The 12,682-nt window shown below is 40.8% G+C and overlaps 2 protein-coding genes across 7 annotated transcripts in view; one reads left to right on the forward strand and one right to left on the reverse strand.

Moving 5' to 3' along the window:
* CMSS1 (cms1 ribosomal small subunit homolog) overlaps positions 1–12,682 on the reverse strand; it is a 250,502-nt gene that overhangs the window by 29,822 nt on the left and 207,998 nt on the right. The window lies entirely within an intron of this gene.
* Positions 10,560–12,682, forward strand: part of FILIP1L (filamin A interacting protein 1 like) — a 207,602-nt gene continuing 205,479 nt past the window's right edge. The window contains exon 1 of one of the 2 annotated variants that reach the window (XM_061453884.1): positions 10,560–10,821. The gene's annotated coding sequence lies outside the window, so the exon portion shown is untranslated. The remainder of the gene's footprint in view (positions 10,822–12,682) is intronic. The other variant, XM_061453886.1, reaches the window with a different exon arrangement.

A 12,682-nucleotide genomic window follows, 5' to 3' on the forward strand; every position in this document is an offset into this window, starting at 1 on the left:
TTTAGCATCTTTGTCAGTGACATGGACAGTGGGATTGAGTGTGCCCTCAGCAAGTTTGCCAATGACACCAAGCTGTGTGGTTCGGTTGATACGCTGGAGGGAAGGAATGCCATCCAGAGGGACCTTGACATGCTTGTGAGGTGGGCTGATGAAGTTTATGAAGTTTAACCATGCCAAGTGCAAGGTCCTACACCTGGGTCAGAGCAATCCCAGGCACAGCTGCAGGTTGGGAAGAGAAGAGATTCAGAGCAGCCCTGCAGAGAAGGACTTAGGGGTGCTGGCCAATGAGAAAATGAACATGAGCTGGCAGTGTGCGCTTGCAGCCCAGAAAGCCAACCATATCCTGGGCTGCATCAAAAGGAGCGTGACCAGCAGGTCGAAGGAGGTGATCCTGCCCCTCTACTCTGCTCTTGTGAGACCTCACCTGGAGTATTGTGTGCAGTTCTGGTGTCCTCAACATAAAAAGGACATGGAACTGTTGGAACAAGTCCAGAGGAGGGCCACGAGGATGATCAGGGGACTGGAGCACCTCCCACATGAAGATGGGCTGAGGAAGTTGGGGCTGTTCAGCCTGGAGAAGAGAAGGCTGCGTGGAGACCTCATAGCAGCCTTCCAGTATCTGAAGGGGGCCTATAGGGATGCTGGGGAGGGACTCTTCATTAGAGACTGTAGTGATAGGACAAGGGGTAACAGGTTAAAACTTAAACAGGGGAAGTTTAGATTGGATATAAGGAGGAAATTCTTTCCTGTTAGGGTGGTGAGGCACTGGAATGGGTTGCCCAGGGAGGTTGAGAATGCTCCATCCCTGGCAGTGTTCAAGACCAGGTTGGATGAGGCTTTGGGTGAGATGGTTTAGTGCGAGGTGTCCCTGCCCATGGCAGGGGGGCTGGAACTTGATGATCTTAAGGTCCTTTCCAACCCTAACTATTCTATGATTCTGAGTTGGATATCGTCTGTCATTAAATCTTACTTGATACAGGTTAGATTCCTGGCAAACTACAAGAGCTTTAGAAACAGAGCAGCAACTGAGAAGAGAATTTCTGTCCAGTACACTAAGAGACACCTAAGTGAAGGGGTTAGATAAGCATGTTAATGAACTTAGTTCAGACCAAAACAAACACCATGGAAGAAATGGCAGCAGTCATTTGCATCTCAACACAGGATTAAGGCATATTCTGAAATCTTAAGTGAACATCCACGAAGAAAAGCCTCTGCTTTCCAGATATAGAGCAACTGTACAAACACATACCAAATGGACATTGCAGCTCTGATGGTCTACTCGCCTATTTCTCTTCGTGGGCACATGGAGTATAGCCACATGAGTCCTAGATCCCACTGTGGGCAAGTGGCTGGTGGCAGGGAAGGAGCAGGGATGTCGCTACTGGTAACCCTTTACCACAGGATGTAACATTACCACATAACTGTAACATTAAGCTGCTGCTGTAATTCAGCCTCAGAGGATACTAGGTAGGTAGCCATTCTGGGATCTCTTCTCAAAGAACACAAGTAAGGGAGGTGAAAATTCTGTATCTCAGGCTTCCTTGCACACTAGCAAATATGTGGCACTGATCTCCATGGATTGCCCTCATGAGCTAATTTCCCTCTCTTCTGAGGGAAAATTGAGACTGATTGACTTTTCTTATAAGCTGCCCATTTGGATCATGAGCAAGAAGAATGAACAACTGTCCCCAGCACAACTGCTACTGTCCTAAGAGTGTTCATCAGAGAGTGGATGAAGGTGAGAAGTTTTCTTGGAAAGTTTACTGGCCACTACAAGTAAAAAGGGGAGAGTATTCAAAAAATGTTTTTATTTTTATCACCATCAACAGGAATATGGGTTTATCTTATTATAAATTTATCATTAATGCACAAAAAAGTGTACTTAGTCCTGTACAGCCTTACACATAGCAGCAGGTAAACAGGGGAAGAGAGAATGCTGAAGGTTAACAAATTTATTCCTTACACTACAGCTCAAATATCTGTGCCAATATACTGGGTTCTTCCTTTCTGTTCTGAGAATGTTCAAGAGCTCCGGCATCATACCTTGCCCCTGCACAACAACAGCTCCTTCCACAGCCTGCTCCTCTTGGAAGTCACTGACAACTTACTCCGGCCACTTTGGAATCTCAGAGATGTTACTGTATTAGAAGAAGCTAAAAAGTTACGTCATTCAGCATACTGCTCAAAGTTTAAAAGATGTTAGTGTTACCACTATGCATTACCACAGGCTTGTTTCCCTTCATATCACGCTTCCTCTGGGAAATTTCTTGTGCTGCATTTTGGCAGCACAGCTCCTGTTTGACTTTTGCCTCTCTGCCCTAACTCCAGAGATACTGGAGGAGTGACCAGCTTTTACACACACCAACCCCACAGCCTCAGGGTCCTGGACGCACTGCATCCAACCAGGCTATGGAGTGATGATATAAATGAAGTACATCAAAGAAATAAGAACTAATCACCTCTTTGACCATCTTTCTCACTGTTCTAGACCCCAAATCCCCACTCCAGAGTATATCTGCGCATGTCCCCCTGAACTGAATTGCTGAGCCAGCTCTTTCCAACGTTTCACACTGGAAATGAATGAGAATTGCATAAAATAGATTCAGGAGAACCTGCAAGTGATCCTTAAACACTCCTTCTTAAATCCCATTTGGCATGCTCTGAAAGGCAAACAGGAGTCGCCTGAGTTTTACATAACATCTTCTTTTTCTCATAACTAAAAGACACACTGCTAGCAATAGCAATCTGAAACTGGACAAATGGTTTCCATGATCTGAAATAGCCTGACAAACAATGTACCACCTGTTCACTGCCCATCTGAGTTTTGGACTGTACTTTGTGATGCAACATCCTCTGCTTTCAGCAAGAAGAGGGAACCAATGTCTAGCCCCAGACCCAAACGTCTGTAAAACCAGTTCAAATTTGAAGAACTTTCTTCAGTACCTGAGTGTCTTTTTTTTGTATGCAGAAGAACTTTTTATCTGTGTTCATCCCAGTCGAGACAGTAGCTAGTTTTGAGCTGTGAATGTTTGTGACACCATGTCAGTTCCCATGACGACAGGAAATCTTTGTTGTGGGCATCAAAGTCTGACAGGCCAGATTCTGCCAACCATGTTCACATTAAATAGTATCTTCCTCTGCAAACAGTTCCCTTAATGTCAGCAGGGTTATTCACAAAATAAATCATAACTTGATGCCAATAAATGTAGAAGCACTCAGCTCACAGATCCCAAACACATTTGTATCAGAGCAGCACTGCTTGCCCTGCTTTGAGGTGTCAAGCAGCCCAGACGACTCTTCTCTGCCAGAACTAGAGAGAGCATAAATCCTTCTTTAATAACAAGCTGGCACAAATGCAGAATCTAATTGATTAATACAACATTGACTTTCATCTCCCTCATGGTGCAAGCGAGCAGGCAGGCAGGCACTGATGGAATATGCTGCTGAAGGGGTGATGCAGTTCAGCACAACAATCCTTTGCATCTGCTTTCCTGTGACATAGACCTTACGCAACCACAAGGTCATCAAAGACATCTGAATGGTCACGTAATGCTCTCAATACAGAAACATAAATGTGAATTCTACAGGTCTTCACGCTTTCACCTTTGGTATTACATCAGTGGCATGGCACATACCAAGTGACTTCCCAGTCATTAAGTATTTCTATTTGATTTTAGTTTGAATCATACTGATATGGAAAAAGCCATTTGTGCTTAGCACACATGCATACATATATAAATGAATAAGACTCTCATTTATTATACTAATCACTGTTTAAAATAATTCAGTGCAATGAATTTTAACTCAAATTTAATATTGATATACAAACATGTGTCTAAGTACATCAATATGCGTGCTAAATACATATACACACACCTTTATTAACACACACATATCTGCATGTTCATACACACGCACAAGAATACGCATACAGATATTTAGATAATTTAACTGGTTCCCTTCAAACATCTACTTTATTAGTATATTCACAAAGAATGTACATTTGCTTGGTTATTTATACTACTATTTTTAAAGACAGACAGCACCTTAAGGATATAGGAGGCAATTAATAAGAAAGCACAGAATAGAAAAATATTCTTTTGTGTACATACCCAAAGACAACTGAGGGAATAATTTCCACTTTTTTTTAATCTGTAAGCTAAGTGAGATCAGACATCTGTTTGGTATCTAAAACACTCCAAGCGACACAGGCTAGTACAGGATAAATTCATTTCTTACCATTAAGTTAATCTCTGTGCTGGGATTTGGAGGAAACCTGCCTTATAGGTCCACAAGGGAGGCTCCCTCAACTTTCATTTGATGTATCTAGCACTACTCACACTCTGAGACACACTCTGGGTCAGAAGAGTCTGCATCTGAAGAGAAATCCCTGCTCTCTCCCTTATGTTCCCATCAGGGTTACAATTCAGTACTAAAGTAGAATCACTTAAACGAAAACAAAGTTTGTACATTATTACTGCCAGCCCCTGCCCTCCCCTCACCCCCAACTTCCATCCTCCTCTGACTCTTCTAAAATTGCCTGTGGAAAGGAGGGCTACAAGAAAGCTGGAGAGGGACTTCTTACAAGGATATGTCATGATAAGGCAAAGCATAATGTCTTTAAATTGAAATAGAATAGATTTAGATTAGGTAGAAGGAAGAAATTCTTTACCGTGAGGGTGGTGAGACACTGGCACAAGTTGCCCAGAAAAGCTGTGGATACCCCATCTCTGGAAGTGTTGAAGGTCGGGTTGGATGGGGCTTTGAGCACGTTGCTCTAGCGGAAGGTGTCCCTGCCTGTGGTCCCTTCCAACCCAAACCATTCTGTGACTCTATAGGTTTTATATTTGTTACACTCTGCGCCTTGTTTCGGATATGCTACAGGAAACTACGTGCTTGTCATTACTCTGTAGGAGGGTACAGTTTATTCAATTTACTATGATGGATTAATTTCACAGGCAGCTTTGTAGGCTATGTTTTTATTTATTGTTTGATTAAACAGTACCGATCTGTCTTCATGAATCTGGTGGGAAAATATTTCTCAGGGCTTCCAGCTTTAAATTCAGCAGATTAAAAAATATTTGATGCTGAGTAAAATGCCAAGCCAAGTGTGCTGAGCACATCTCAAGTTTCTTTAATTGCCATTTTAGATTTCTTTGGGAGGAAGGCAGGAGAGGGGCAGAGAGGAGGTCAGAGAAAAGAATCAAACTGAGGTCTGAGAATTCCTCATTACTCTCATGGTTTTGCCATTAAAAACTGGCCTAGAGTCTTCAGTGAGTCAGATTAAGTAATCTTAATGTCAATGCACTACTTCGAATTTTTCTCATTGCATCTTCCCTGCATGTCCCGTCAGGTACATACAGTACAAGGTCAGTCAGCTTCTGTAAAGTGTAACAGCTGTCAGCAAAATTGGCTCCCAGGTCCCTGTTCATCCTTGCTCAGTTGAGAGACCTCCTTCTTGCCTTCATGTTTGTTCTGATCACAGTAACTGGGCTAAAAGCATCAATGACAGTATTTTAACATACCACGATGTTACCACAGGCAGCAGGAAACATAAAGCTCAGGTGGGTCCTTCCATGCTGCCCACCAGTACCCAAGGGAAGAAATGAGGTCTTTTAAATGAAACAACCCTGGGTGTGCAGGCTGATTAACTGAGAATTAACATTTTAAATATTTTAAAACATTTTGAGCTCAACTATGTCCCTGACAAAAGGAAAAGGTTCTGCATAGCAGTGGGAGAAGCAGGTACAGAGGCCAATCAGGCACAGCAGCAATAGGCAAGCAGCAGCTCAAACATCTCCCGGTGAGATCCCAAATTAGTCAGCTCTGTGTCACCAGCACCGCTAATCCTGAAAGGAGGATCTCTTACACGTCTACCAGGACAATCCTCTCAATTCCCCCACTGTAAGCAACGGACAGCTTTCAATTTTCCTGTTGAGAAGCCTAATAATAGCTCAGATACCCTGGAGCCTATGGTGTAAAGCCAACTAGCCAAGCAATATCTGTGAAGCTCTTTTAGGTGCCTCCAGACCAGCCACATGGAATAGCTAAGAATGCAAATTTTATTATTAATATGGCTCTTCAGATCAGTTCCTAGCTATTCACCATGACAATACTTTAGAAATTCCTAGTAAATGAGGTAAAATGTTAGCTACAAAAGTGATTGGTCCTTAGGGAAGATCACCACATAACTATTGCATCAAAAACAGTTAACAACAGTGTCAGTACCCTCTCCATTTCTCAAATTGCTCTGACTAAATCAGAAAGAGTCCACTGGCACTCCTTGAAAGACAAATAACTCTCCTCATCACAGGCATGCATCATCTGCAGTGGCATGACTGAGAAATCCAGATGACGTTACAGAAAAAAAACACCAAACTCATTCCTCACCTCCCTGAATAAGGATTAGCTAAAACATTTCAAACAGTATTGCAAACCAAGATTTAGTCTGAGAAACACATACACAGTAAGAGAACATATTCTGACAGGAGATGAAAAATCTCTGATGGCAGGAAGAACATCAACGTGGCTAAACATGGAGTGCTGATTCAAAAATTAATGAAGATATTTCCTTCCTTTTTAAAAAAAAATAGTATTTTAGGTTTTGCAATTCCAGTTTTAAAAGACTGATGAAGTTTTCATACTTTTCTCACTGGGGTCATGAATCAAATTAAGTGCCTTCACTCGTAAGGCCTTAAAATACTTGTGTATTTTGACCATTCTGAACTAAAGAGGAAAAACTGTGAATGAAATGGTATCTCTTATTGTTGTTAGGATGTAAGAAGTTGCATGTAAAGCAACTACCAGTTACTTACTGTTCCTTTGGTGACCTTCCCTGTCAGTTTACTGCAACACAGAGCTGCCTCCCATCATCCCAACCCAGCCAGGGTCCCCCATCGCCTGGTCACTGTATTCCCTTCCCATTCCTATGAACTAAGGACTCCATTCCCAAAACAGGTCTATTCCAGCACAACAGTAATTTTTTATATCTGTGAGGATGCCTTGAACTGCAGACATCACCTAACAATGTACTTTAAAAAAATGTATTTTAAAGTGTACTTGTGAGGCATAGCTGAAGGACATATGATATGTACCTGAGCAAACACAGACTCAAAGAATCAAAAGAACTTCAATTTTGTTCCACTAGACAACATTCAGATGGCATAAGGTCCTTCCTACTCCAACCAGCCTAAGTCTGTGCCAAGCCAGTTTCTTGCTAACAGTCTGTAGGAATTCCCTATAATAGTTTCTAAGTATTGGCAGTAGCTTGTACTACAAAGACAACATTCTTACAAAATGTAAAACCCTTCCCTGTGCAGTTCAACAGGCACATCTACCACAAACTTTTTTTTCCCCTGATAAAACTGGTGAGAGGATATTCAGTTTACATTCCTCTTCCTTACATTGAATGTCAATTTAAATTAAAATCACTGCCTGTTAAAGCAAAAAAGGTCTTGATGAATAATATCAAATTAATTTTCACTATGCTCTGATATGATAGTTTTTAGCACATATACACAGCTATCTTGCCACACAAAGGATCTCCCACAGAACATTTCTAACAACTTTCGCCCTTATTTTTAACACTTTAATATGTAAAATGAATACTTCCACACTCACTTGTGATGCAACTTGCTGACTGGAAGTGAACCAAGAGACAAAATATTAGTAGTCTTGTAGTACAGCCTGTGGTGTAGCTACAACCCAGTCCTATTCGTAATTTGTCTTTTTCACTACCTCACACAAGGAATAATGGCACCACGAAGGTAAGAAGGGAGAACTCAATATTCATTTAGTCACTGTAGTTCTAAAACCCATGGTAACATAAAGCGTAAACACCAAGATTTGACATGTCAGGAATATGATAGGCCCTTTTACTGTTTGCCATCCAACTTAATTTCTTCATTACAGGCCTGCCGATCAAGAGCAACCAGAGCTTAAAGATACAATAATACACCAGTACAGAGTGGAAATCAGTTCTGTTGTTTGCTCTAGTACCCTTCGTCAATGACACCACGACTGAAGGCTCAGATGACAGCCACAAGCTGCTGCAGTCTCCTCATTTCTCTTTTTTTTTTTACTCTCAAAAACTATCTGATAATCTCCTTAAGTCTCAAAATGCAATTTAAAAACATTTCTAGAGATGGGGAAGTGGGAGACTTTTATTTGTTGGTAAGCAGCATGGGTTTTGGCTGTTTACAAATCTGCTGGATGCATATTACAAAATTAAATACTTAACCTTATAAAAAGGGCTTCCCTTCTTGACAGATGCCAGTCATTATACAACCTACAGTCACTTTAGAAACCACTCAAAAGGATGCCAGTAATAGTGTGGAATGGTTTATGCTTGTAAGAGAACACTCTATCTAACTCTGAAAAGCAGAGGAATAGGGCAAGTCAAGATACTGTTGACCACACTGGAAACTGGCCAAGACATTATGGTTCACGTATCTCACCTTTTGAAATGCTCCATGGGATCTTTAAATAAGTGCCTAGGAATTTGGTGCTAATCAAAAGAAAAATCACTTCACGAATATTAGTTACAGAATGTATGACTGTACAAGGCAGAACCCCACAAGGCTGGCTTGAAATAAGTATCATTCCAGAAGAAATGATACCAAAGAAGGCTAGATAGTCAAAAACCATCCACAAAGAAGTGGAAAGACCATCCAGCATCCGAAGAAAAACACGAAATACGAGCCCAGGAAAAGCTAGACACAAATCAGGGTCTGACTCCCTGCTACATCATCTTCTATCTTCTTGGTGGTGCGGACAGGAAACTCATGCAAAAACAGTATTTAATGATGTCAGTATCCTCTACATTTTGAATTTCAATACTTACACAACGCTAGTATGCCACTCAACATATGTCTATCTGGAGGCAGACTCTTTCCTTTTTCAGGCCCTTTCTTTAAACACCAGCATCCTTCATCTATTGCAGTATTCAGTCCTACCAGATTATTTATTCTTCTTAAGGGAGAAGAAAAACGTAAATTGCGAGGAAAAAGGAACTTGGATAAACCCATAAAACTACGTAATGTATCCCAGGTCTGTGTACAAGCAAGTTTTGCCCAGGAATGGTATGTCTCAGATGTGATGTCTCCCTTAATACTACAGGAGATTCACATTTTCTACTGTTCTCCCAACATGCTGGGAAGCAGCTGTGGCTCACAGCTGTATTTCCTGTCGTGAAGGTAAGAGTCTGGCTGACTCTGTGGACTTTGAGATGATAGATCATGATAAAATTACACAGTGGAACTTGCCAAAAATAGTAGGCTTCAATTAAAAAAAAACAACAAAAACAAACAAACAAAAACAAACAACCCCAAATAAACAAACAAAAAAAAAACCAAACAAAAAGCACACTTTGCAAAAGCTTAACAGCCCCAATTACTGTTCACAGAAACACATGACTACTTTAGTGACCACTGATATAATTCACGCCTCTCCGGTTCGTATTTTGCAGGCATACAGATCTATAGTATAAAGTTATCACAGTCCTGATGTTTCCCCAGGTTTTCTTTGAATATTGAAAACTGCATGGATGCATATAACATAGCACACATTTAGATAAATGTCACCAACAAAAAAATATATCCTGTTGAAGTACAATACTGAAGACAAATCTTTTACCCTAACTCTCCTAAATGTCTTAACAGAGAATGTGAGAGAAGACATTCTGAGTTGCTCAGATTTCTGCAGCTTTTTCTATTTAGAAGCCTTTATATGACATAGCAGTATCAGGCCCCATTTGATAGAGTATCAGGTTGACCCATAGCAAGTTAAACTCTCTTTCAGGTTAAGAACAAAATACCCTGACATATTGCCACACAGAGTCAAGAGTGGCAAATTCCATGGATTATAAAACATCTGTTGAAAAGCAGGCATAAGGGTTATGTTTCTACACCTTTTATTCTCTTGCTTCCTCCTCTGCACGCACTACACATTTCTCCTCAGTTTGGTCTCTGATATTGCAAGTTCCACTGCCCTTTTAAGCTACTCCAGAATCTCAAATTTATACAGTACCAGAATATACATTTGTGGATTTAACTAACTTTTCCAAAAGGACTATAAAAGCAAGTGAAAGGATAATTACTTACAGACAAAAGCTTTTATGAAAATACTACACACTGCTGCATTAAGGTTTTTGAGATGGGGAAAGTTGACAGGCATTTCATCTACGTCGGTGCTCTTTAGTTAAGACTAGCAATTACAGTGCAATCTCTCATCTATACAGGTCTTTTGTGAATTTGCATGTGGCTCATTTTTCTAAATGATCAAATAAAGCACATTATGTCTCGATCAGTTGCAACTGCCATAAAAATAGAGCTCATACCTACATTAATTTGCTGCCAGCAGATGGTTGATTGCTTTTCTTTTTATGTTGCAGTCCTGCTCCCTTAGATCCTCTCTTTGTAGAGAGTGACATGCTGGGAGGTCAGTTTTCTGACAAGGTCATCTGCCTTCAGAGTATGAAGAGAATTGCATGGAAAGTGGGTTGGGCTATATTTAGAGCTTGGTCCAACTCCATGCCAAGGTCCCCCTGCTGTCTCTCGCTTGCAGCACCATCTCTCAGGTCTATTCTTGCAGATTCTCAGCCTACTGAATACATGAGGAGAGGAAAGTCGCCCTAAGCTACTACTGGATCAAGGTTTTTGCAATTTGCTAAAACCAAGTGGCTCAGCAGCTCGGATGAGGACTCCTTAAATCCCTCAATCTTCTAACATTTATTTTTGTGTATTCAAGTGGATTTTCCCTTTTCAAGTGAATAAGGAAAGGAAGCTGCCTGGGATATAGCAAAAAAGAGTTTCCTGAGCTAAGGTAAGCTTGTTTCATTCTTCTGTTGTCATCATAATTAGAGAGCAATTGATGATGGCTTTGATCAGATATGCTTTTCTGCTAGACCAGTTCTGCATGTCAGCATTAAGTGTGTTTTTTTTGGCTAATGACATTCTCAATTTCAAAACATCAATTTTCATTATTGCTATCTAAAGAAAATTGGAAAATATAAGCATGTGCAGTAGAATATACATTATCTGATTTTACTTGTTCAAATTAATGTAAAAAGCACACAATCATAGCAAGAGACTGTATCATCCTGAAAGTAGGAGAAAAACAGATGTGTGATGATATGCATGATGATGACATATATAGGCATGCACTAAGATGTGCTGAGTGATGTTTTATCCACATTTTGCATGATATAAGAAAGTATGGCTTCACGTTTGCAATACAGGGATTGCTGCAAATAGCACATCTATTTAAAAAAATGAATTAATTACTTGATGAACACATGCTCAAATCCCTTAAAGGTTTCAAAGAAGTTGCTCAGCTTCAACCAGAGTACATTCAGGATTAAAGATCATATTGAATATGGTCTCCTTTTTCCGTTGCATGCTTTACAGTGGGCCTGCATTGCTTCTACTTTTAAAAACATATGGCTTTCCTCAGCACCATTTTAAACTCTTGTGATTCCTAAGGCGGGGGGGGGGGGAGGGGAACCTGGACAGAATACAGCATTGCATGCCATAAGGAGATCCTAACACACTTCAGGTCACATGGATATCATGATACTGTGGAGTGGACTCTGACATGAGATCGTTATCACATAAAGACAACACTGGAGCCACGGATTTAGCACTGGCACACATACACACACACACACTTTCTAATGCAACATGACCATAGCAAACACACAAGAATGGTAACCTGAAGAAACAGTGAAGAAAGGTCCACTTGACCAGAAAGTCACAACACCGACAACATCAGGAAGTTCTTCAAAACATAAAAAATACATAAAGGTCTTAGCAAAAACATCTGACGAAAGGCAGATGTGTTCTGGGTTAACAGTAGGCAAAGGGCAAGAAAGGTCACTAAGTCACTGGTTCATCTAAGCCAGGACAACTGAGTGAATTTCTGCACTTGTTTCAGGTCATTTTTCTTAATATACGTCTGGTTAAACAATATCATGCATCAGGCATAAAAAGTAAAAGATTACAAGGTAGCAAGTCTTACCTACTGAAGAAACTTCTGATTTTGATTACTCTCAACTCTGTGTAAGATCTTCTGGTCATCCTCTGCTTCTGATTCTTGCTTAGTAATTTATGCTTGAAGTCTTGACTGTTAAATTTATTTGGAGGATGTAATAAACACCATCCATTTCACACAAAATACCTTCAGTCCTAAAACTCTTTAACAAATGATCGGGGGGCTGGAGCATCTCTCCTGAACACAAGCTGGGAGAGCTGGGCTTGTTCAGCCTGGAAAAGCGAAGGCTCCAGAGAAAGCCTTATGGATTCAGACTCAAACAGGGGAAGTTTAGATTGGATATAAGGAAGAAGCTCTTTACTGTGAGGGTGGTGAGGCACTGGAATGGGCTGCCCAAGGAAGCTGTGAATGCTCCATCCCTGTCAGTGCTCAAGCCTTGGGTGACATGGTTTAGTGTGAGGTGTCCCTGCCCATGGCAGGGGGGTTTGGAACTAAATGACCTTAAGGTCCTTTCCAACCCTAACTCTAACTATTCTATGATTCTATGACCTTAAATCAGCTTTCCAGTACCTGAAGGGGGCCTTACAAGAAGTTTGGACAGGGACTTTTTGTAAGAGCTAGTAGTGACAGAACAAGGGAGAATGGCTTTAAATTGAAAGAGATGAGATTTACATTAGATATTAGAAAGAAATTC

This window comes from Pezoporus flaviventris, unplaced genomic scaffold (genome assembly GCF_033815535.1).
Source record: "Pezoporus flaviventris isolate CSIRO_AGI_PZ_B2104156 unplaced genomic scaffold, CSIRO_AGI_Pfla_v1 ptg000015l, whole genome shotgun sequence".
Taxonomy (NCBI): Eukaryota; Metazoa; Chordata; class Aves; order Psittaciformes; family Psittacidae; genus Pezoporus; species Pezoporus flaviventris.